At 35.7% G+C, this 25,240-nt stretch overlaps 1 protein-coding gene and 1 long non-coding RNA gene across 6 annotated transcripts in view; one reads left to right on the top strand and one right to left on the bottom strand.

Annotated features, from left to right (window-relative positions):
- FBXL17 (F-box and leucine rich repeat protein 17) overlaps positions 1-25,240 on the bottom strand; it is a 290,756-nt gene that overhangs the window by 106,172 nt on the left and 159,344 nt on the right. The gene's annotated exons all lie outside the window — the stretch shown is intronic.
- LOC121108297 lies at positions 1,049-24,576 on the top strand. The gene is made up of 3 exons (XR_005842733.2): positions 1,049-1,166; positions 9,745-9,850; positions 12,183-24,576. It is a non-coding gene; the product is annotated as an uncharacterized LOC121108297 (long non-coding RNA).

Below are 25,240 nucleotides of genomic sequence, written 5' to 3'. Positions count from 1 at the left end.
TAGATCATGGTCAGTGAGTGATACTGACTAAAAAAGGACTTGAATTAAGGGTCCTTCTTGATAATGTTAAGAACACAGCAAAATCTCTGCCTCAGTTTTGCCTTTTGAAAATGGAAATACATTCAGTGAATCTAATTTTTTGTTGTGTTATAAACACAGCAGTCAGTATCAGTAAAAGTTAGGTTTTGTGAATACATAAAAGTCCTCTATAAGTTTAACAAATATTCTCAATTCTATTCTAGAAACAGTAGTACTGTTAAGAGTTAAATTTATATGAGATGAGCAAGTTTTACAGGGAGAGGTAATCTCTTTCATTAGATAGCAATAAAAGTAAAATCTTTCAGAGCATATGCGCAAGATTTCTGGAAAATTCTCCCACATAATATCTGATTTTTATTCTCCATTCTGAATGACATTCAAGTTTGTACAGATTTCCCGCATCTATAAAATGGTGCTAGAGCAGATGGAGAGCCAAGATAATCAAATGGGAAAATATATGTAAATAAATCCAGTAATCATCATAATTCATGTACATTTGGAAGTGATCTGAGGTCCAATCTCTTTATACTCCAAGAATTAAAGCAAGTTGGTAGATCTATTGCATTAATTTAATGCTGTAGATGTTACTAAAACTAACAAAAGAAAAAATCAAGCTCAGTGCACTTTTGGACATACACTATAAAGGAGACATTAAATAACGTAAGCAATAACTGAACTCTAAGCTCAGGCTAAGGTCTCACCCATTGGGTAAAAATCGCAGCAAAGTTTGTGCATGAAATTAAGTCTATTACATGCACTACCAGAAATTTTTTAATGTACAATTTTTAGCTGAGACAAAAAACTCCACGTCTCCTAAAATCTTAAAAATTGTGACTTGCCATGAAATACTATATACATCTTGATAAGAATGCCAAAGTCCTTAGAAACTTTACTTTAACCTACAGAGAAGGCACTGAGATTGCAGCGCAATGACTTTTACTGAAAAAAAAAGAAATGCTTGAAGGCAAATTCCAGAACTTCTTCATTAAATGATTATGCATTCCTTTCCACAGAGCTGCGTGGCTAGCATTTCTATTACTGGTACAGTGCTTGGAGAAAGTGGGAAAAAAAGGCTCGATGGTACTTTCTATGTTTAGTATTAAGAAAATATGCTTCTTTCAGCTCAGGTAAGATACTAGCAGTAATATTTATTTGAAACGTAGAGAATACTATTTCTTTTCACATGTTAAAATCCTAATAGATTGTCAATTCTATTTTCTAAGTATGGATTTTTAATACCATCTAATAATGCATGATCTTCACGTAATAGTATTCATGGAATAACTTCTAATGTAATCTTACTGGAAAATGATCTGGCTAGACAGGGCATTAGAGTATGCTGTGCCCTTTTAAACTAGTGACAAGACGTGGCAATTTTCAGTACTTGGATAATTTCTAACCGAGTAACTGCAAACACAATGAAACAAAGAAGACAAATGTTTGTATTCCTGATTTAAAGCATCACCTCAAATATTTTCAGTCCTGCCTGTCCTAGGGTCTCCTGAGTCTTGTTGAAATGGTTCTAATTTCATTAGGGAACTGAGCATGCAAATTATTTATATTTGGTGTATCACTGCACTGTTTATATTTTTTATATAGGAAATATACTCTTAGTGGTATTTGCATGTACTTCCATCTGCAGACAATGTCTCACTGACTATCCAAAACATAAAGTTAAAATTTAATGAACTGCCACCTGAAACAAGGTAGAAAAAAAAAACAAAAACAATTTTAAGAACAACTAGAGGACTTTAACTGGAATTCTATGGCTTTGATTAATTTGTCCTCCTAATCTACTGGAGCAGTTAACAAACCATCATCTTCTAGCTATATTTCTCTGTTCATTCATCTAAATATCCTAAATCTTGTCAAAGTTCAGATGGTGTTCCACCAAGCCTCATATAACTTTGCAATAAATCAGAAAAGAAGTTACTTAATTCCTTAATATCATCTTTGCTTCGACAATGATTATTACATTCTGCTGTGATACAATGAGAAAAAGCTTTAAATGATTTCTTAAATTGATCCAACTGGACCCACAAGGGTGCAACTGTCGAAACCATATGAAATTGCACTGTCAATTAAAATACACATATTAGAAAAAGCCAACTGAATTTCTGTGGATTGTATTTTTGCTTCTCCAGAGATCTCCAACAAGAATTATGTCATGTATTCATAAATCACTGTATGTAAATATAACTCCATAGAATTTTTAATAAACCACTATTAACAAAATATTTTAAAAAAATATGAGATTACTTAACTGAGGACCTGTCTTTCCCTACCTTCCTCCAATAATATATTTAAATTAGGGTTAATACAAACCACATTAATTTCATTCACAACTTTAAATATACATTTTCATACTAAATATCTTGCATTAAAGTAATAAATGTTGCCAGTGGTTGAAGCTTTCACTGAAAGCACAATGTTATTGAGTTAGTCTCAGCTCCAAAATTTGTCAGCCACTCAAACCAGGTCAAACTGAGTTGGAATTGCCAGTCTTTCTGTGTAAGTCATTTCTGTGTAAAAGTAATACAGGCACATTTCTTCACTCAACAGGGAAGATGGGGGAGAAAGCAAAGCAGTTAGTGTATGCACTTGATAGGAACAGTGGGAAGCAGGAAAATATTACATATTTTCCATATGTGCAACTCTGAGAAATCATAGAAGGCGAAAGTTGGCTTTCCACTTTCATTTCCAGGCAGCTAAGTAGCCCAGACAGCAGAAGCATGCTGATGGTCAGCTGGCACAAGCAATATGCCCGCTATTCACAACATTTTGGCTTATTAAGAGATTAATTTGAAGCAGAAACTGTTTGACAAAATAATTCTGACATAAACCATGTTCACAATTTATGTAGCTGCCACTGCTTTTATTTTACATTATTAGAAAACACGCAAGAAGAAATCTCTTAAATAATAAGCACATAGTACTTCAAGCGTAAATACAGTTAGAGGACATCTTTCTTTCTGTAGCGCTCACTGTGTACTAAGATATTCATAGGTTAGGCTGATAAACATAATTGGAAAAGATTGCATTCTCACTCTCTTAGTCCTGATTAAATTACTGGTGTACGAGGTTCACATGGAAGCTTCAAGTAAATCACAGGTTATTGGCAGAACATATAAAGGAGTCTGTTACTCATTGCTAGACACAATATAGCAGCATATTACAAATTCAGATTATTATCTAGATAAATACCTCCTTTATACTCTTAGTAACCTGCCTGTTCCTACTGCAAACACAGGAAAACACGAGTTTCTATTTGTCACTAGATCTTTAAGTTCACAGGAGGCCTGAAAACTTGTTTTTGGAGTGCAGAACTGTAGTCCCATCAGATAGCAAATGCACGAAGAACAGGAAATGGCCTCACATTGGTTTGAAAGATGTGTTAATATGTTAAATGTGCTCAAATTGCCATTTCTAAATGGCACTTGTTAATTTCAGCATCAAGTATATAGAGTAAGTCTAGCTTAGAGAAAATGATCCTCCGCTAAGAAGCAAAATCACATTTTTCCATAAATCATGAATGAAAAATGTTTTGCCATGGCAAGTAGTTTTGAATGTATAACTCCAGACAGAGTGATGTGGCCAGAAACAGTACAAGGTGTTCACACTTGCCTGATGTCAAGCCTGATGTCAAGCTACCTCTGCCACTTCAAAGTCTGAACAAGACCTCCAAATATTTCCAGTAGTAATTACCATCACATATACTCATGAAGATGCATTTCAGTTAATGTTATGGTGTTGGGCACACCAGGAAACATACAGGCTCAAGCTATTGCTTGAGACCATGAAGAAAATTTATTAGCATTACTTAACTGATCAAAGGTAAGATTTCACTTTTTCTTAAAACCAAACCCAAACCAATCAAATCAACTAACAAACTGTGCTACAAAAAGCAGTCGCTTTTCATGTTAACATAGCCAGTTACATAATTGTACTTATGAATTCTGAAGTCAGGCAATTCCATTAATATGTGGAATCCTAATGCCTTTTTTGATTTAAGTGACTTTGGGCTTAATTCTAGATTTAGAATTAATCCATTATTATGTGGAATCCTAATGCCTTTTTTGATTTAAATGACCTTGAGTTTAATTCTAGACTTAGAAGAGAGCTCTCTCATTACTTCCTTCTTGTATCCATATGAATTGTTCTTTAAGTACACTTGCCAAACACTTTTTGTTTGGCATCTCTACTAGTTTTAAGAAAATAAGGACAGTATCTCTGCTTCTTTCTCTTGTAAAAACCAAGAGGTTTACCAAAACAGCAAGTAGATCTCAAATGCCTTATGCTCACATGATCGTTCTCTTTTATTGATTTTGATATTATCACCCCTACTAGTTTGATTTGTGTAGCTGTGGCAGAATTAATCGAACTCTAAAACTGGAAGGCCTCAGGCCATTTTTTTGTAATTTTGATGAGGTAAGGTGTGAGTATCTTAAAGCTGTCTCCATCCCCTCTAATGAATAAAACTGAATAAAATTCACCTACCCTGTGACAGAGGTTAGGATGCTGATGAGACTTAAGCTAGACAAATTAAATAATTTTTCCATGGTAAGGCAAACAACCAGGTGAAGTACTTAAAGATCAAGTAAAGGTTCCATGTCAACTAACATCATATCCCTTAATAAGACAGTAAATGCCTATTAGAGACCCAAACCGACTAACAGAGTCTGTAACTCATGCTGGAGAAAGTCATGTTTTTGCAGGTTCCATTGTAACATACGTTTAAACAGGATGGTGACCAACTGACAGAAAATAGTTTAAGTACATGTCTCCATAACTTCTAATAAGTTGTAATTCAGCAGTCACTGCTAAATGTATTTTACTCCTACCCTCTGTAAAATACTTTTGATGTATTCATTTCTCATATATACATTTCTTACATATCTGAATCTTAGAAGCTACAATTCTCTAAAACTTCCAGAACTGCAGATAGTACAGAATGTGACCATTTTCTAACACATTTTTCTAGATTCCTGATTAAACCTTGTATTTTCATTTACAAAATATATTACCAATGCATCTTAGCTGACAAAAATTCCCTCCCATTATGTGACACAGCTACAAAGACATACTCAAGTTAAGAACACTGCAAGGAAAAAGAAGGAAAAGATCTTTGAATTATAAATTACTTGAATGACAGATGAGGGTTACCTTGTTTTGATACAGTTTTAGATATTTTTGCAAACATTACCGAGTAAATTACTATCAAAGCTAACTTAACACTTCTGAACTGTATATTTAAAAAGAGTAGTATACAATTTACCATTTAAGTAAGTAACTATCAAACATCAATTTAGAAATGCAAGGATTACGACATAATTTCACCCATTACTATTAACCCCCCAAAAGCACAGCACCCCTGTATGTGTTAAACATATACATAAAGTTAATGGAAGCCACTAGAATGATGTTAGTTTTCTCCTGAGGATAAAACCCACTAGTATGAATATAAACTTTATCATGTCAGAGATGGATAAGGTCACAGTCACATTCTTACTGTAATAAATTCTAAGAGCTGCAACTATTACACAAGTTGACAAGAAATGATTTCTGGAGAACTCCTTTTAGCATTCATCAGAAATAATTCATTTCAAAAGTATACTCCTTCCAGTCACTTTGACTCTGACATTCTATAGAGTTTTATAATTTTTGGAGACAGTGTGAATCTTCTATCCATAGATTTCCTTGATTCCAAACCCAGATAATTGGCAAATATCAATGGATAGTGTCTTAAAAAGGGTACCTCCGCTTTTGAAATGAATTTCAATCAATCACATTTTGGATATAAACAACTGCTACTTATGGTTTTCAATGAAATGGATAAACTGTGGTTACTGTAATATGCTATTTCAATTTTACATCCTGATGCAAGAAACTGAAATCTCAGTAATCAGTGAAAGAGATATCTAACTGGAGTCCAGGTACCTCCCCAGCTAAATGTGGACTTGAAGAGCACTCTGCCCTTTAATAACATTGCTAGTCCTGGAAAAAAGGAACAGCTGTAATTCTTGCCCATTGGCTGGCATCAGCGTAAGTACCATCAACTGCTGATTCATTATCCTGAATCATTTTCACTCTCCTTCAATATAAGAAATTATTAAACTCAAGTCTGCCCCTGAACAGAATACCACAGCAATTTAAGAAATCTCAAATCTTGGTTTCTTGTGTCTTCCTCTTGTAGGCATCTGTAGACAATGAAATTCCCTCTTAGCCAGTTTGTTTTTGCCAGTGGCAACCTGGTGATTTCTAAAATGTCTCCGTTTGTAAGCATGGTTTGTCTTTGTGAGAAATGCTTGGACACTGGATAACTTTGCCTTCACTGCCACCCTCTGGGCTCCAAAATAAGACTAAGAGCTGTGACACAAGTATTGCAGGATGCCTTGACACACAGCATCTTGTACACACTTATTAACAATAGAAATATCTGGTTACATAACATTTGTTTCCCCTAGGAAGATCTCTGCCAAAATGACTTTACAGATTATCAGCCAGATTGCAGTAGAAGTTTAAAACAAAGAATTGAATTATTTTAATCCCAGAAATGAAAATGAAACTATGCTATCATATACATTTTTGTAACTAATTTGTGGCTGCAGACTGGGACACCCCCTGTTGCTAAGAGTTGTCACTGATATTTCTGCTACAGTTCAAAGTATCAAAAACTCACTGATGAACTGAAGTACTTAATTTCCACATTTCTATTTTAAATACTACATTTCTGTTTTATTCAGCAATATGGCTTAAATGACATAGGTCCCATACTAAATGTGTTCCTAAAATATTTTTTGTCAAACTCCTCAGAAGCTTAACTGTTGGTTTTTTTTTAATTTATAAAAGACAATGGAAAAAAGAAGAAGAAGCAACAGTAAAGGGGCTCATAAACCCTTGGGCTATAGCAGAGGAATAGGTCCTGATGTGTGCAACAACACCGTGTTCATTGCTTCTGTTGTCTTACATGATGCATTCTGTAGCATTCCCTGAGAATGATGAAAATTATTAAATCACTGTACAGAGGTGGCTATAGTTTCAAATAGCTAGGATAGGCTCATAACTACTCTGAGAAGTCAGAATGAGAAAATAGTTACTCTCTCTTCACTTTCTTAACAGTCTCCCTCCAGTGTCCACCTAAACATTTTCAGACTCTCAAAGTTATTTATAATTGTTCTTACCCAGACTAACACTGCTTAACATTTGTGATGACAAGTTAATGGTTCAAGTCAGATTTGAGAGTTACTAGGGGTGACAACAGTGACATTTGTCAAATACAATGAAAGAATTTTCAGATTAAGTTTGTAGAATGGGAGGATTTCATTTCCTACTCAGTTTGAAAAACTTTAACCTGGAAAGTCTATAGGAAGAAGAGTGGTAAGAGAAGAATTTACTTCTACATTCCCTTAAAGGAAATGCTTGGAAAATAGTTGATATTCACTGCATCTGTGGCTACTGCAATAAACAATGCAAAATAAAAATTACAGCTTTTGAAAAAATTCTCGAAATGTAGAAGTCATGGAAAAAAAAAAGGTGCGCAAACACCCCTGACCTTTAAAGTCTGTTTTTTTCTCCCTGTACTTGTACAAAACGCGGGATGAAAAGAAATAAGAAAAAGAATATATTCCCTAGGTTAATATATAGCACTCTTCTAAATTTTGTTTATGTCTCACATAAAATAACTCAGATATGACCTCAGTGATTTGTGTAAAACAGCAAAAGTTCAGTCATTCAAATAACTCTTCATAGGCCTCTCTACCCATCAAGATCAAGTAAGACAGAAATGGCTACTAATCTTTAAAAGCACTCAACTCAGGGTCAAAGTCACATAGAGGTTGTCATTAAACCATTCTCAAGGATTCTCAAATACTTCAACAGTGGTCTTTGAAGACAGTAACAGTGATGTAATTAAGAACTTATTATCATACTTTGTAATCCTCTGTAAACTTACAGTCAAGGGCCAGCATCTGAAAGAAATAAAATCAGCAGACGAAAAAATGTGATTTGACTTTCTCATTCACAGAAAAGGAAAAGGAGTAGGGGTAAAGGATATAATCCATGAAGAGCTTCCAAAACTGCAGAGGTAAATTACACACTGTAGTACATCAACTCATTGTTGAGGAAAAAAATTACTAGTCATCAGGAAAAAAAATGAAAATAGAAGAGCTAGTGAATGTTTTATGTGGGAAATGGAGTTCCCTGGATTCAAAAGCATTTGAAGAAACTCATGTCTAAAAAATCCTTTTGAAAATAGTATTATTAAAAATCAAAGACAAAATTAGACTATTTGGCATGTGTTGAATTAACAACCCAGATCTGGATAACATAGTGGCCCAAAGGCATAAAAGTATGAGTGCAGATATTCCCTGCCACTACTATATATATTCATATACACAGGAGGCTCCAAAAGTAATGCCTCGTATTTGTTTCCATGGGAACCACAAAAGATAAAAGCACACAATAACACTATTCAAGAGAGAAAATTCTCTGTTACAAAACACTATTTTTCATCATAGTCACCACCATTAGCTATACATTTTTGACAATTGTTCTTGATGAACAAGAGCCTGCATGCCATGCTTGTAAAAAACCTGCATGGCCATCCAGAACATGGCTTGTTTTTACATCATAATGTTTTTACAACATTACACAATATACCACAAGCAGCCCCACTGTGCTCACATACACTGCTTGGTCTCCAGAAAGAATCAGCAGGTGTCGATGAATGTCAGTGGGTGCCAGTGGGTGAGGAATTCAATGACACATCTTTGCTTCATAGGCACTTTCATGTCAGACACCACTCTGCCAGACTGCCCCTCTGCTGCCGTCTGTCACAAGGCAACAAAATGTAATGGAATATTCATGGGAAAGTTCAACCTCTACTCTCATACCACCAACATCCGCCTCTGACGTCACAGGCCAACATAATAAAATAGGAGGCGTTACTTGCAGAACAGCCCTCACACTTTCTAAACAAACTCTCAGGCCTAATCAAAAGTTTTGGGGTTCTTCACAAGGCTTTATGCAGAGTAAGAAATAGCAGTTCACAATTCTATTTGAGCTCCTTATATGAAGTATAAATACAAATTAAAGCGTGAATAACAATGCAAAGCATCTGTAAATAGTGTAAATAATTCCAAGAAGATGGAAAAAAAAAACCCTAGATTTTTAGTGTGTCAGATTGACACATCTGACAAAGAAGTTGCCACAAGTTAGATACCTTAAAAATTAGAAATAACAAAGATGTGTGTTTATGCTGAATGGAATCTGAAATAGCTATTTTGATTTTAGGTGCACTTACAAAAAATCACTGAGAAAAACAAGTAATTAACATAATAATCACTGACATCACTGACCAGTAAACAGAAGCAGTAATACTGAGATACAATGCGTCATAAGTACTCTGATGGCCTTAATGCTTAACTGTCCATATAAGTCTGAGCTGAGTATTACCTTTCATATCTACATCTGTGACTACACATGTAAATAGATACGCAGTTTCCTCATTAACCTCATGATAAAATCTAGATAAGTGTGTACAGCAATAAACGTAAACTATGCTTTTGAAAATGTAAGTTGCTCTACAGTAATGTGGAATAAATAGTCCAATGTGGCAAGGAGCCAAGGAAAGGAATACAATCACAAGTGAGATGCAAAAGCGAATTCAGCTGAAGAATTTTATAAGACCTTGCCTTCTTTTGACAGGTATCTATGAGTGATGGGCATGCAAAGAAGGATGGACACTTTATACTCAAGCTAGAGCATAAAGAAACTTAGAAAACTGGAGAAAACATGCATAACAGCATCCTGAGTGAGTTTTTCTTGCAATTTTAGTTCAAAAGTGATTGAGAATTTCTTTCAGTCCTACAGAAAGATGTCTCTACATTTCCTTGAGTGTTTCATGCTGACACTGATGTTTCAAGAAACTGTGGCAGCAATCAGAATTTGTGAAAGCAGCTGAAATACTGAATCTGAAACATCTAGTGAGAATGCATGAGATAGGAGAAAATCAGACCAGCTTTCCAAAGTAAGTGGGAAGTTCAGTATAAATGATAGTGGCTCCTACCTGTAGCAGATCAAAGGGCTTCAAGCCGTGAATCAGGGGTTGCCTGCTCCATACAGATAACCCTTATGTGGGGACAACAGCACACTTTATAGTCCTCAGAAAAATACAGTGAAAATCTAAGCTCCAGTTACTCTTTCAGTGAACCTCTGCACATCGTGTATCATTCATTTAGACATGTGTTAGAGCCAATACTAGTTTACTGCAGAAATAAATACAGAAATTATGATTTTACTTCTACTTACACTGTTTTTAAAATCACAGCCTCTTAGCATCAGCTGAATTATTCCAGATAGGAAAAATACATACTCTTTGCTCTTTCTGCAACAAAAAACATCAATGCAATTCCTTTTAACTGTATTGAAAGCAGATGCTTTAGCTGTCTGGTTATTATAGCTAAGATAAAATGTGCTACCTCATGCATAAAAATAGCAGTAGTTCTAACATTGGTTATTTTCAAGCTTAACTATACAGAATGTCTACTGAGAACAGCAATTTATGGCAACAGAATTAAGAAGATAATTCAACACACTCTGTCAAAGTGGAAGATACTTTTGAATCACTTTCATGAATTCTTAGAATTTTAACAGTATTATTATCTTAACCAGTACAGTAGCATTTTGCCTGAAGCTGAGTAATTAAAACTTCCCATTTTCAGTGGTTCACAGTAAACGACACAAGTATGTTTTAAACAGTTTAGAGTATGTGAGGAAAGTGAGGTAGCCAACTGCAAATTTATTTCTATAACTTTATATGTGCACTGCTGAAGACAGTTATACAGTTTTATGTACTAGATGAAGTAACTATACAATCCTGTTTAGTCGGAACACTCGAAAAAAAACAGAAATGAGTCCTGATGTTTTTTCAAAAATACGTGGTCAGAGAATGGTTTCAGAGCACCCCTGAGACGAAGAACTTCAGAGTGTTGGTTGATAAGGAGATCAACATGAGCCATCAGTACGTTCTTGCAGCCAAGAAGGCCAACAGTATTATGGGCTGCATCAAAAGAGGTGTGGAAAGAAAGGCAAAGGTGGTGATTGTCCCACTCCGTTATGCTCTCATGATGCTCCACCTAGAGTACTGCATCCAGCTCAGCAGCCCCTGGCACAAGAATGATGTAGAACTGTTGAAGTGGGTCCAGAGGCCACAAAGATGGTCAGAGGGCTGGAGCACCTCTCCTATGAAGGGAGGTGAAGGGAGACAGGCTTCTTCAGTCCACAAACAATAAGGCTTCAAGCAGACCTCTCTGCAGCCTTTCAGTACTTAGAGATGGTCTAAAGGAAAGCTGGGGTGTTACACTTTATCAGAGAGTATAATGATACAACATTTAAGAACAGTTTTAAACTAAAAGAGGATAAATTTAGATTAGATATTTGGAAGAATTTTTTTATTCAGAGAGTAGTGAGGCACTGGATCTGGCTGCCTAGAGAAGCCTTGGAGGCCCCATCCCTGCCAGTGCTCATTGCCAGGTTGAATGTTCTTTGAACAACCTGGTAGAGCAAGAGGTAGCAGACGGGTTGGAACCAAGTGATATATAAGGTCTCTTCCAACACAAACCATTTTATAATTTTGTCATAGCTCTTCAACATGAAATCATATTTTCCCTTTGTCTTTTCTTCTATATAAGCATATCGGCTCTAACCATGTAACTTTTTTTCAACTTCACAAGAAGTATGTAATTTTCTTTCACTTTGAATCCCAAGTTCAACTCCTGTGTTTTGTTGCTTCTGAGGCAAAGACCCTTTGGGATACGATCCAGGGCAAGGAGCACGTTCATATGCATACCTATACTCTAAATTTTCTTCTCTTATTTAAGTGGCTCATCTAGTTTGATTCCAAATATTTTTTACTTTTAATTACCAAAAAGGGCAACACTGCATCGAGCAAACACACTGAGTTCAGAAAGATATCAACATTGAAATCAAAGGTAAAAAAATCTATGTGGTATGAAACAAGGTACAGTGTGTATCAGCAGCAGAAGAAACATCCTAGATTAACATTTCCTTCCTTAAGGGTTGAAGGGTTGAAGGCCCTTCATTGCATAATCAAGTTCAATGCTACTTTTTTTTTTTTTTTCCAGCTTTTGGCATATCAACAAATTCAAGACATCCAAAGAACAGTGGCTTTTTCTACATTTTGATCAACACAGTATCTAGCCTACTGTTTTTTCCCCACCTAACATCTGGCAGTTTGCCCTTCCACTAAAATTTCAGGAAGAGAAGGAATATAAATTTGGTTGAAGTAGAAAGATAGTGAAGATAACTGCTGACAAGTCTTTTGGCAAGACATAAAAAGAATGACACAATTTGACCTCCAGGGCATAATGGATTTAATTTGCTGTTGGTTCAGACTCATGATAAACGATTAAGAAGTTTCTCTGTCCCAGTGAAAACAGATACACAGCTCACCCAACTTAATATTCCTACAGACAAACTATTTATCTGTACTTTAAAAAGTTGGAAACCAGAGACAAAGTAAGTGGCTGTTCCCACAGAGGTACGTGAAACATACAACATCACCCTAGGCTGCTAGAGCAACCATTAATACTCCTGACAAATGTCATCAAATGCACAGATACAATACAAGGAGAAAAACTATTTTCCCCTTTCATGAGCCTTGAACAAGCTGCAGAAAATTCTCAATAGCCTAGACATACCCAACTCAGTCATCCAGCTTGTGTTGAAAGTTTGAAGAATGAAACCTGTCAAGAGACCAGTAAGAGATTTGGAACAACCCTAAATTATTGCTTCAACTATCTATACCAAAGCAAAAAATTGTACTTAATTATCAGTCATCACAAACTATGTTATCCTTTTTATAGAAAACTCCAAGAATAAAAATGTATCAGAACACAAAAGATGTACAACCCAAATGAAATTAATTCCTTCTACAAAATATAGTATATAATGCACCACCTTCAGAGGAGCAGAGAAACGATGAATCCTGTGGTTCCCATCCTTTCATAATTCTTCTAAATGCCAGCTATACATGTAAGTCTTCGGAAAAAAGACAGTACGTGTAATTTTAAAATATTTAATCTCAGGATGTGAAATATTTTGAAAAAGAAGTTTAAATAAGCAGGGAAAGCCAACAAGAATGTTACTTAGATTAGGTGCTCTGAAACTTGGGTGTCCTGTCCTTGTCAAAAGCCTTTATTCACCTTAGAAACAGCAACACAGGGAAATTCACCAAAATGCAGAGAAATTTCAAAATGATGAGTCATGTCCTCTTATATATTTTCTACTTTTACTTAATAAATTACCTACTTTTTTTTTGTACATCATTTGCACTATTTAAAAGCACTATCCCAAAGCCCTCACTACCAGACACAGTTGATAAAAGAACAGTTTTCTTCATAGATTTCTTACTTCAGCATACTGTGGGAAAATTGTCACAGAAATGTTTACAGCAAAAAAGAAAAAAAGTAATCCTAATTTACCAGTAATCTTTCATTCATCGAGTTACACAGTGATGCTCTTTTGGTAGTACAAGTACTGCTGCGAACACAACGTACAGAAAGCCTTACCAGTTGAACTGAGATATCACATACTTTAAGATGCCTGAATGTGACATCCTGGCTAATTTGAAGCATCTCCTGAACAGTGCATTTAGCAGCCACTTGACGTGCAGGGAAGCTTCATCTGTAAGTAGGTTTCTCATCTATCAAACACTCAAAGACCCTTCTGTTGAGTTAGTATGGGCATGCTGGCTATCATTTTACTAAAAGTCATCCTCTTAGGTGAGTTAGCTTCTCCAGCAGATGAGTATCTGCAGCTTGGCTCAAGTGTAAGCAGACACCTATTCCAAAAGTCAGTTTCCCATACACAGAGGCTACGAGTTGCTGAAACTCAAAGTTACAAAGCATTGGCTAGTTGGCTAAATCTGGAGAGGGCTTTACCTGTGGGGCTTGACGATCCAATTCCTTGTATTGTCAAGGGAGCAGTTAACCACAAATGCAGTTGTTAAACTAATGCATCTGTGAAAGCTGCTGCAGCTCATTTAATAGTGTGTAAATTTAACCCTTCAGAAATATAGATATTTTGTAATACCATATATGCTACATAAATCGAAGTTGAAATAATTTTCACCAAGATACATTATGCTTGGTCACATAAAAATAAACCTCAAGCATACCTGTGCTTTCACTAATTTCTGTGACATGAGAAATGTGGCCATTTCTCATTTATCCTTCAGTCAGGATTACTGTCATCATCAAATACCTGCATAAGAAGCTGGAAAAAAACCATAATTTCGAAGTAATGCAGCAGTTACGTTCAGTACTCTCATCTGTGAAAAATGTTACCATAAAAAAGCACAAGAAGGAAGAGCAACCAGGTTTAAATGTGACACATATACTTTTCTGGTCAAAGGATAGTAATACAACTATTTCCTGCCCCAGACAGAGGGAAGATTACAAACAACAAATTCTAGCAAACAGACTGTACTTCTTAATACTGAGCTTTACACATTTATCATAAGAAAAATAATTTAATTTACATCATATGAGTTACAAATCAATTGCAAAATTACTATGAATGATTATTAAGTCCTTATAGAACATACAATGCTGAAGTGTGATCAAACTAGACAAATCTAGCAAATAATGCCATTACACAATTTTTTTAAACGGATAATGAAAGGTTATATAGAAGCTAACAGTGCCACATACACTAACTTAGACTCAGATGCTATGTTTGTAAAAAAGACATGAAAATGAAAAATCATTAAATAGCTCAGTTCTACACGCTCAGTAAAATAGATATATATATAGAGAGAGCCTTGTCTTGCAACACATCATTACAAATCTCTGGCACAGCAGCAGAAAACCTGCAGTCCCACATTTCAGAAATATCTTTCTTAACTGCCAGCCTAGCAACAGCACTCAGAAACTGTCCCTTTGAATATTGGTGTGAGTTAATGGAGGGAAAGCCGCGAAAATAACTAGAGGTCATGTGGGGAAGAAAATTAGATATACTGAAACACAGCAATTTCCAGAGAACAGAGACTGTCAATATGTATAAGATTTTATCCCATAACAGCAGATGAAACAACTGTACTCAAATCTTAAAATGGTCCTTATAATTCAGAGGTAATGCAATGTCAATAAAAGAAGAAGCAAGTATAAAATTTAATAAAAACAGAGTACATGAATCTTGCGGTGCAAGTGAACACCTGGGACATAATCTGCTCAAAATAGAAAAATGTTAAAAGAAAAGAAACCACCAAACCATGAGAGCAAAACATTGTACAAAAGACAGAAAAGCATTTTGCTAAATGAAGTACTGCTGCTTTTAAAACAGCCAATTTTAATTTGTGACAAATGACTAAATAACGTAATTTGCTTAACTTCCTCGATTGCCTGAAAAATAGCACAATTTCATACATTTATACTAGTTTTAAGCATAAAAGATTCTGAGTAAATTGACAATAATTATTTGATTGTCAAGCAATTATTTCATGTAATAATGCATTACTTTTAATCACTGAAAGTCCACCAAAACTAAATGGCAGTCAACGAGTTATTTATGTTCAGATTTAGAAATACCAATAATATGCTCACTGGGCTATTTAGAACTCTAGAGGAGACAGGCATAAAAAAAATACACAAAAGATGAAAAAGAACCCTACTTCTTTTATATTGTAATGATTTGAAATGCACCTTGAAAGAAGGACAAGATGTAAATGGTAAAAGAGATAAATACAAATATATGAATGGAAAAATTAGAACTAATCTGGAGAAGCTTCTGAGATAGATGATAAATACGGTGCACTGATGCCTACAAAAATATAGTAATATTTTTGGTAATAGGTACTAAATTATAAAACTGTTTTCATTTTAACTTCGTCTCTTTCTATAGGATCTGGAAACTGTTCTTTTAGGTATTTAATGACAGACGTTATGAACAATCCACACTATTCATATTAGTCTCACCTAATAAGCTGGGATTGTCAATTTCATTTGTTTAGTTTAATGTTTTTTATATTAACAGAGCTACTGGACAAGCCACAGGTATTATAGCTTTTTGGGTTTTTAATGATAATTGAACTGATTTGTTACCATTACAGTCTGACAACTCTTTTCATTCATACAATGTTTATTCACATAATTTCATTCTTGAGTGTTCAACAGATTAAAATGTTTAATTTGAAGAGAAAAAATTACAGGAAAGAACGACAAGAAGAATGATGATTTAATTAAAATATTGTCTAGCAAAATATCAATGAACAAAGTATCAAGAATAAACATGCAAACAAAGGTTTGCAGTTTTTGCAGTTGTTTTTATATAAAAACATAAAATATGAAAATTCTATATTCATATCACTTTATTAAAAAAAAAAAAATCAAAGGTCCATCTGAGTTAGATTAAGTTTGTGAAGTTCCATACAGCAGAGCCTCTTGCATGAAAAAGAAACAAACATACAGGAAAATTACAAAGCTGCACTATTTTCAAAGCTCTCAGCTTTAGATATACTGTGTAAATAAAATATTAATTAAAAAAAAATAGTGTATCATATTTCTTTAGCGTTTAGATTATGCTAGTGCAGTTAAAAGATTTCAGTCTTTTCAGTTATCAGGTTGGCACCTACCAGTTTCCTAAGTAACTGATAATGGCAGCAGCTATACACCTGAAGGAAATTGAGTCTTGCTTTGCCTTCAGCTTGACTCTAGATCCAACTTCATTTTTGCCTGGGCTGAGTCTCTGCCAGTAGTCATTTATATTCATATTTCACCTAAGTCATAGTAAAACTGAAAATACTACAGTCAATCTTTATTTGTTTAAGCAAAAAATGCTTAATACAAAAGAACGTGTATCACAAGATAGAGTCATGCAGAAGAACGTCTTTAGAGTTCATGCATACTTCCCCATCAATCTCTAAAACAAGATATAAAGAATTGAAACTACATCCAAGTAGTTTCCTGTTCTTCCCCAGATGTGATTTGCAGGTGAATTAACAATCTCCAATCAAACAGTACTAAAAGAAAACAGACATACTTGCTAATTTCTGCAATTTACCTGACCTCAAAATCACCTACAACAGAAACTATACAGTAGCCCAATTTCACTGCCTAAGTTGGTGACAACAAAAACATTTATGGGCAATGATACACAGCAAGAATTGTCTCACTACCACGATTTAAATAGGGCACAAGGTGCCTGTTGACACCCTGCCATGGTGTCAATACCTAGTGACAATATATTAACTGCCAGTAACAAAAATTCCTTTAAGACAGAATAAGAAGTAAATCTGACCTGCCTCAAGAAAGTAATGACATTTTTCAAGAAAATAAATAACTTTGCAGTTCTTGACCTAGTCTTCTCTAACCAGGAACCACAGGGGTCATCAACACTTGTTATGGATCATAGATGAATGAAATAATTAATTTGGAAAATGCCACCACTAGAATATTAATCATATACTAGGAGGTTTCATAAATTCCTTCTATTGTGTGCATTTCCTCCATGCAGCATAAACACCCAACAGCATACCCTACTTTTAATGGTAAAAATAATGCAAGGGCCAATTAGTTCAAATTTTACATATTTAAAACAGCAGTTTTTTCCATCTCTATTTTCAGAAAATGCATTTTCAAAGAAACCTAAATAACTAAGAAGTTCATAGTTAATGGATCTGTTCAAGGAAAACAATCTTAATGGATCCTGCAATTTGATATTACATAATTTTCTCTAATTGTACAACTTCTCACGACTCTGAATGACTGACAAATCCATGTAAGACCGGTATTAAGAAGTGTGTTTTGTTTCATGAATCAAAATCTGGGCTGAACACTTCTACAGATTGTATTTTTTAGCCTGGGAAAGAGAAGAAGATTTTATTTAAACACTGACATCCATGGAAGTATGCGTACAGATATACACACGAATGTAAACACACATCTCAAATTATTTTGTCTAATTAATTTAAAATTTAATTATATGCAACATTTTTGGACTATCAATCTATTTAAATTAGCCATGAATGTCTGATGTAAATCAAGAGCAACAATTACTATAAACTTAGTTACATTAAAAATAATCAGAAAAGATTGTTTGGTGAACTTGAATCAAATCTAGCGCCCATCCAAATGTAGCTTCTCACACATGACTAGTAAAGAAAAAACATACCTCAACCTAATCATTTTCTAATCAAATGTAAACAATAAGGATTCAATTAAAAATATACTGAATTCCATGAATGTTTCAGTAGGTATAGATAAAATATATCTTCCTAACTCAAAAATGAAAAAAAAAGAAAAGAAATTCAGTTAACATCTACACAGCACAACGCAGTGCTGTGCAGATGCAGATAACACTCCTCAGTAGGGCAAAACAGCCACAGCAGAGAGCTGCATTAATGCAAGATGTGACCTAGCTTCCTTGGAGCACTGCACTGTGTCCTATAAATAAAGATTTCTCAACCATTTAGTTACAAATTGTCATGCTTTGCTGACTGGTATCCAAAGAGAAACTTCAGGTGAAAAATGAAAAGTACAAATGCAAGCAACAGTGTTTGAATCCTGTCTTCCTGCTTTCTAATTTGATCTTGCTAAGCCTGAACACTGAAGATATCTGATGAGAAAGCGTACCTTGCTGCCTGTTCTGCAGATGATCTCAGGCACAATGACTTTGCCTTCACAAAACTCCGCAGCCTTCATGAGCGTTGGGCAACTGAATTGTTTTTTCAGCTTTCCAATCTTAACCCAGTTCTGACCAAAACTGTTTTATTTTATTTACCTTCTATAACTTACAAGCAGTAACAGTATTTTTTTCTTTTCTATTTTCATTTATATCACCTTTTCCTTGTAATTTAGTTGTAAAAAGACCTATATGTATTTCACATTGCAAATATAAAAAGAGTGTCAGAATTTCTGATCATTTCTTTTTGCATTGCCATGCAGCCATGGACCTGAACTGTTGTACTGCTGAGTGTGTCCAAAGAGAAGAAATGGCGAAGAGAATGGAAGAAGGTGGGAAAAGATGGGGCAGAGAGAAAGGGAGAGCTGAAGAGAAAGAGAGGGAGAAAGCACAGGAAGGACAATGGAGAGAAGGGTAGAGAGCAAGGCAGACAAAGAGACAAAGCAGGGAGAAACGGGGTTGGAGAGAGAAATGGGGAGAGTGAGAGAAAGGAGTGAGTAGGGAGGGACTGGGAGAAAGAAAAGGAGGAAAGAGAGTCTCTGCTCTCTCGGAAAGGAGCTGAAGGCTGTCACCTAGAGTAGCAACACATACATACTTAATATATTTAATGTACTATCAACAACTATGTGATTCAAGATTCCAGACTGCAAACTTACACTATTCTCATACTCTAGTGCATTCATTTTCCAAAAATTGCATTCATTTCTACTTAATTTTCCAAAAATTAAACACCCCCCCAAGCAACTGGCAACAAAAGCTCTAATAAACACATCCTTCAACTTTTTTGTTTATGCAGTTAATAATTATATTCTACACATCATGACAAAAACTGTAGATATGATTTTCTCACTATCCTAGTAACTCAGGTTATGCCTTGGTCATGTATGCAGGACTTCAGTGGCAAGCCTTGAATAATTAAAAATAACTTATTACTTATAATACTATGACATAAAACAAAGATATGATTTCAAGGTCTGTTTTCTTTCTAAATATACACAATGTTAAGCTCTCTAGAATAAAGCAGAGAACAAGCATAAAAGTTTTTGCTTGGTTGGTTGATATTGGTTGTTTGTGTTCCCACTGTTTTTCAAAGTCTACTCCACTCACATAAGGCACAGATTTATACCAGGTAACTAGCAAAGCATATTACATCATTCTTAGTTTGAGGCAAAAGATTATATGTAAGTCCTTAATGGTTTATTTGCAATGGAAATCTGCAAGAAGCTAAAATCTTAACTACCTAATTTAAAAGTGATCATTCATTACAAGTGTGGTTTTAAAAGATGATTGCTTCAAATGCATTTAACATCTAAACAACCTTATATTGTTTTAATTCACAAAAGACAGTTCAAATATGCAGATGTTTTTCCCCCAAATTACGTAAATATTAAAAATTAAACTTTTTTTTTAAGAGGTTACCTAAGTAAACATTCACCAACGTTACAGCATCTGAAAATGTGTAATAAACTGAAACAAGAAGGAAAAGGTGCTAAAACATTAAAGGTTTCTGATTTTAAATAATACTTTAAAGTCAGATAATAAAACACAAGTAACTGTGCACCAAACTGCAGATGCTTTATGGATTTGGTTAGGTCAAGATCTTTCTTTTGCCAGCTGGCAGATACACACTGAGCCACATGCATGGATCCATTATAACACTGTAGCTGAATCGGAAATCAGGACTGCTAGTAAACCATAATCAATCCCTAATTAACATAAAATACATCGTATATACCCTGGCTCGAGTTTATCGTAAGTACTAATGAACACAGCTGGGAGGAGCTATGTGCAATAACTAATACACACACATCTGCCACTTATCTGCTGCTGCTTCTCACTGGACTTGCAATCCAATTTAGTATGCTCTGTTTCCAGCTTAGTTCAAATGAAGTGCTCTCACAGACTTCTGCTTCCCTGCCCTAAAAAGTCTTTGAGGCCACTTCATTCTGAGTAATTTTTCATCCTACAGTTTTGGACACCCTTTGGCACTGAGATTTCAGTGATCACATCTTTTGATGCCTTATTAATTTTATTTCACTGGTGGTTCACACTTCTGATTCTTTGTCATTTTCTGTTGGTCCTTGTGTAAATCCATTTGCTGATGATTCTGAGACTTCTTTGCACTCTCCCCTCCCAGTTTTGTTTGTTTTTTTTTTTTTTTTGCAGAACAAGAGTCCAAATACACGAACATTACTCAACAAAGATGATTACAATTTATTCTGCACCACCTCATCATTTGAATTCAGAGGTTTCAGCATACTCTGGTCCATGTCTCTCCTGTCCAAACAAGCTGTTATAATGTCCATTTGCTTGTTTGGTATCACTCCCACCTCAATCCTTTGATGCACATGTAAGTCACTATCTGTCAAATTACACTGTCCTCTGAAACAAGACTCCTCACTTTTTTTTGTTTTTTTGTCTTCTAGAAACCTTAGGAGGATTGTTGCTTTCAGCAACAACGTTAGCCACCTGTGTTAGGCCTCTGCACGTACTGATCAATAGCCTGATCAGGGCCAAATGACTGCAGACACACACCAATATGATGAGCAGCAAAATGGTGTCTATTCACTACTAAACACAGCTTATATACATTTTTACCTACAAAACCATGCTGTCATGTCCCACCCTGATTGGTTCACACCAGATAACACTGTGCCTTATTTGGCCATTTCTTTTCTCATCCTTCTTCTTCTCCTGTTTTCTCTGCATCAAGGTCAGCACGATAGCACTGTCTCTCTATGTTTAGGGAGAGGCCTGTCCCGTACATCCCATAGCCCCCACAAGACGCCTACTACAACAGAGGATCAATTCAGGCAATATTCTGATCAGCTCTTAAAAAATAATATTCCCTTCTTCATCAGCAGTGCAGCATATTAAGCCATTTTCTATTTCTGCTCTCCCAGGCTTCTCCTGCACCCTGCTGTACATACACAAACAAAGTAAGGGCAATTCCATACCAGCATGCCAGGCAGCACACTTCTATTTCCATGTGTGCTTCCCACTCAACTTCCAGGGAACGCACAGCATACTAAAGGTACCAATTCCTAAACAGAAAATGGAGTCTCCAAGTGCCCAGCCCACCCAGAACTTGGGCCACATCTTCCTGTGTGCAGCATGGCCTTAGGTCCCTGGGGCTTCTTGGCACAGGCCTCCTCTGTAAGGAGGCTCTTCCAGCAGTGCGTTATGTGGGAAATGAAGTATGCAGAAGAGCTGTCCCTTCAACTACTAAAAACATAACAAGGCAAACAGCAGCCTTCTTTCACTCTCTCTCCAACAGAAAGCATTGCCCTCCTGCAGCAATTTCTGCTCTTGCAAGGCAGATAAACAAGAAAGACAGAGGAGGCAATATGAGACAAAATGAAAAGGTACTCTCCTCAGCAGTCATGTGTGCTTTGGAGAGAACCACGTTCCATAGTGCGCTAGTGTACTTTACACACCGGGTTGATTGAGAAAAAGTTTTTAAAGGCTGGAATAATATTTTTTAGTGTCTTGTACAGCTTTGAGCGGATTGCCAGCACTTAAATAATTAATAACAACAACAATAAGAAAAACAAACAATGATAAGTGCACTCTATGGATACTGAATCTCTTTGCAGGGTCCCCTAGAAGTCATTAGGTGTCCTCCCCCATAAATATTTAATAAAGATTTGATTTCCAGGCACTTCCAGTGTCTAAAATGTTCTCTTAAAAAGCCTGTGAAAGCACAGAATTGTTAAACAAAGACCAAAGAGGGATATTACTTTTTCACTTTACAAAGTTTGAGCACTTTATGTCAAATGATACATGCTGTTATTATAGCTTCATCTTGAGTAATGGTTTTAATTTTCTATTTCATCAAAGAAGACAGACCGTTGTGTTACTAGTATAGGGTTAGAAGTGAATTATCTAGTTAATATTTTAGGCAAGGGTAACTGTTGTAACTTAGTCATTAAAAGTGTAATCTGGTGTCCCCAGATTTACAATTAAAAGAAGAGACGATGAGGTGGCCAGTATTTTTTTTAACCAGTATTATTTTTAGCTTTCACTCTGGGGATGAAAAGTTAATCCCAAGGAAGTCAGAGGCAGAGTCAATATTTTATGTTGCACAGAAACATGTTCTACACAAAACGTACCTTTAATTCATAAGGTTTACCTGAGAAACATACACAAGCTTGGGGCAGTGCTGCTTTCAATTGAGAAAAAATGGTATTATTCTATTTTTCCTCTTTTTATTGCTGTATATTAGTCCTATATACTTATGATGTGTTACTGTAGGAAGTTGCAGGGAAACCTGAAGCATTATAAATGTAGTAACTTTAGGAATATATATTTATTTTCAACTTCAGAATGTGTAAAAATTAAAAGGTTTGAGAGCAATGTCCCTGAAGTGCTTCCTGAATATAAAATGATGCTACACAAAATTAATGAAACCACACTGCTAACATCACTTTAAGACTTCCATAATAAATTTTGCTTATTACTCTGTGCCTGTGCCGTATCGTAATGATAGACCCCGTGATTCTGCCCTCTGCCTTCTCATTTACTACAATCTAAATCATTTTGAAGAATACTTTTATTTTATCTGTTTCTTGCTACTTCTGCTCTATGAACACCACGGCCCAGTAAGAGCTTTGCTGTGGATGCCCTTCAAGGCAAGAGTTTAGCCCTTGAAGTTTTACAGTGGGATGAAAGAAAGACTGCCCCTTATAGCACTGTTCTTTAGCAATTCTAAAGACTGCCTTAGCAGAAGACACACATGACACTGACCTGGGATTTTTTCTCACAAAGATGGGAACTATTAGGGGAAACTCACTACAGAGTGGAGGGAAGAAGCACAGAGAGACTGAAGACACGGAGCTGAAGCCCCAAGGAAGGAGAAGCAGATACAGCTGTGTCTGGAAGGATCGTGATGTCCCTGCTTCCCTGCCCGCACTGGCAGCATCTTAGGATACCCAAGCTTCTTTATACTGATAGTACCACTGAACTTTATTTTCTTCATTACAGGCTCAATACAAATAGTTACAGTCTAATTTGGGTACATTTTGCGTAGTTCCCTCTCTTGCTTCACTTCCTCACAAACACATAAATACAGCTGTACTAGTATACACTAAAGCTTTGAATCATCACAGCAAAACATGATGAACAAAAATTCCTCCAGTGCTCTGCTGTCCTTCTGTACATTTCATCTTTACCTATCAGATTTACCACTGAGATTTTATCTTTCCCAGAGCAAACACCTGACCTCTGCATGATCTTTAAAACTAATAATAAACTTACAGCAGTATGAAAACATCCTACTTGCTCTGCAAGTAAGCAAAAAATGTGTTTCTGGAAAGAAGAAGATAACAAAACATTTACACTTCCAGAAAAAAATTCACTGTCCTTGCAGTGGAAGTCTGAGCTGCCAGAAGTGCACCATCTCATCCCCTGTCTTCTCTTGCATCCCCAGCTGGAGCACAGCGCAGGTGTGACTCAGGCTCCTCAGCTGGCACGCAGCCCCCAGCAGTGGGACAACCAGCTCACAGTGCAGGGCTCCTGACTCCGGAGGAGCACCTCTGCCTCCTGAAGTCCAGGACTGCTCACCACATCACGGCAGTGCCCACACAGCAGCAGGAGCATTGCTCACACAGACTGAAATGTCCCCACTTGCCTTTCTGGTGACCCTCCCAGGCTGCCTGCCTTGGAAGTGATTTGCTTAAGAGAGATGCTTAAGAGGACAAAAAGTGTCCTTCAGCAGCACTATGTTCATCCACTGGCTCTCCACTGGCCAGTCCTACATTCTTGTTTTTAGTCACACATATACAACATCATGTATATGTAAATGTATATGTAAATAAACAATGCTTATTTACAAAGGAATAATGTTGGCTTTCTATAGTGTTTTTAAATTGTGTAACAGTCCAAACTTTACATTAAATGAATTTTTAAAATCCAGCCACTTTAATCTCTAATTCCTAATTTCACAAAGCGTAACAAGATGGAACTTGCATTATCTTAAATAACAGCACAGAAAAATATTATGCTATAACTGAGTTACTGTTTGAAGCATATGTATAACTTAGTTAAAAAACACTTAACTGTACCGATGTTCAGCCATATTGACTGGTTTGTTGGACAGATCAGTTTCACTGTGTGACTAAGGCACATATAATGGTTTTATTTAATTTATAATTTAATTCAATGCTTTGTAATACAAAAAACATCCTGAGGATATCCTTTTCATAACGTAAAGAGCCTCTAAATTCAAGTAGAATGATACCCACTTATTTCAATCCTGTATTATGTACTGGCAGAAAATATTCAGTAACTAACAAATTCCACTTTAGAGTGATGGTTTCGTATCTGGATATATATGACAAAAATATTCCTGTAAATAAGGACACAAAGATATACTTTAAGTTTCAGGTGGAATATTCTTCTAGGTAGGTACTATGAATTTTAAATCCAAATAGTACCTTATGCCAAAGCACTTTCTGATAAAATCCTGATGAATTTTCTTCTCAAAGCAATTAAAAATAAATTA

This window comes from Gallus gallus, chromosome Z (genome assembly GCF_016699485.2).
Source record: "Gallus gallus isolate bGalGal1 chromosome Z, bGalGal1.mat.broiler.GRCg7b, whole genome shotgun sequence".
NCBI lineage: Eukaryota > Metazoa > Chordata > Aves > Galliformes > Phasianidae > Gallus > Gallus gallus.
This window is presented reverse-complemented; position numbering and strand designations above follow the sequence as displayed.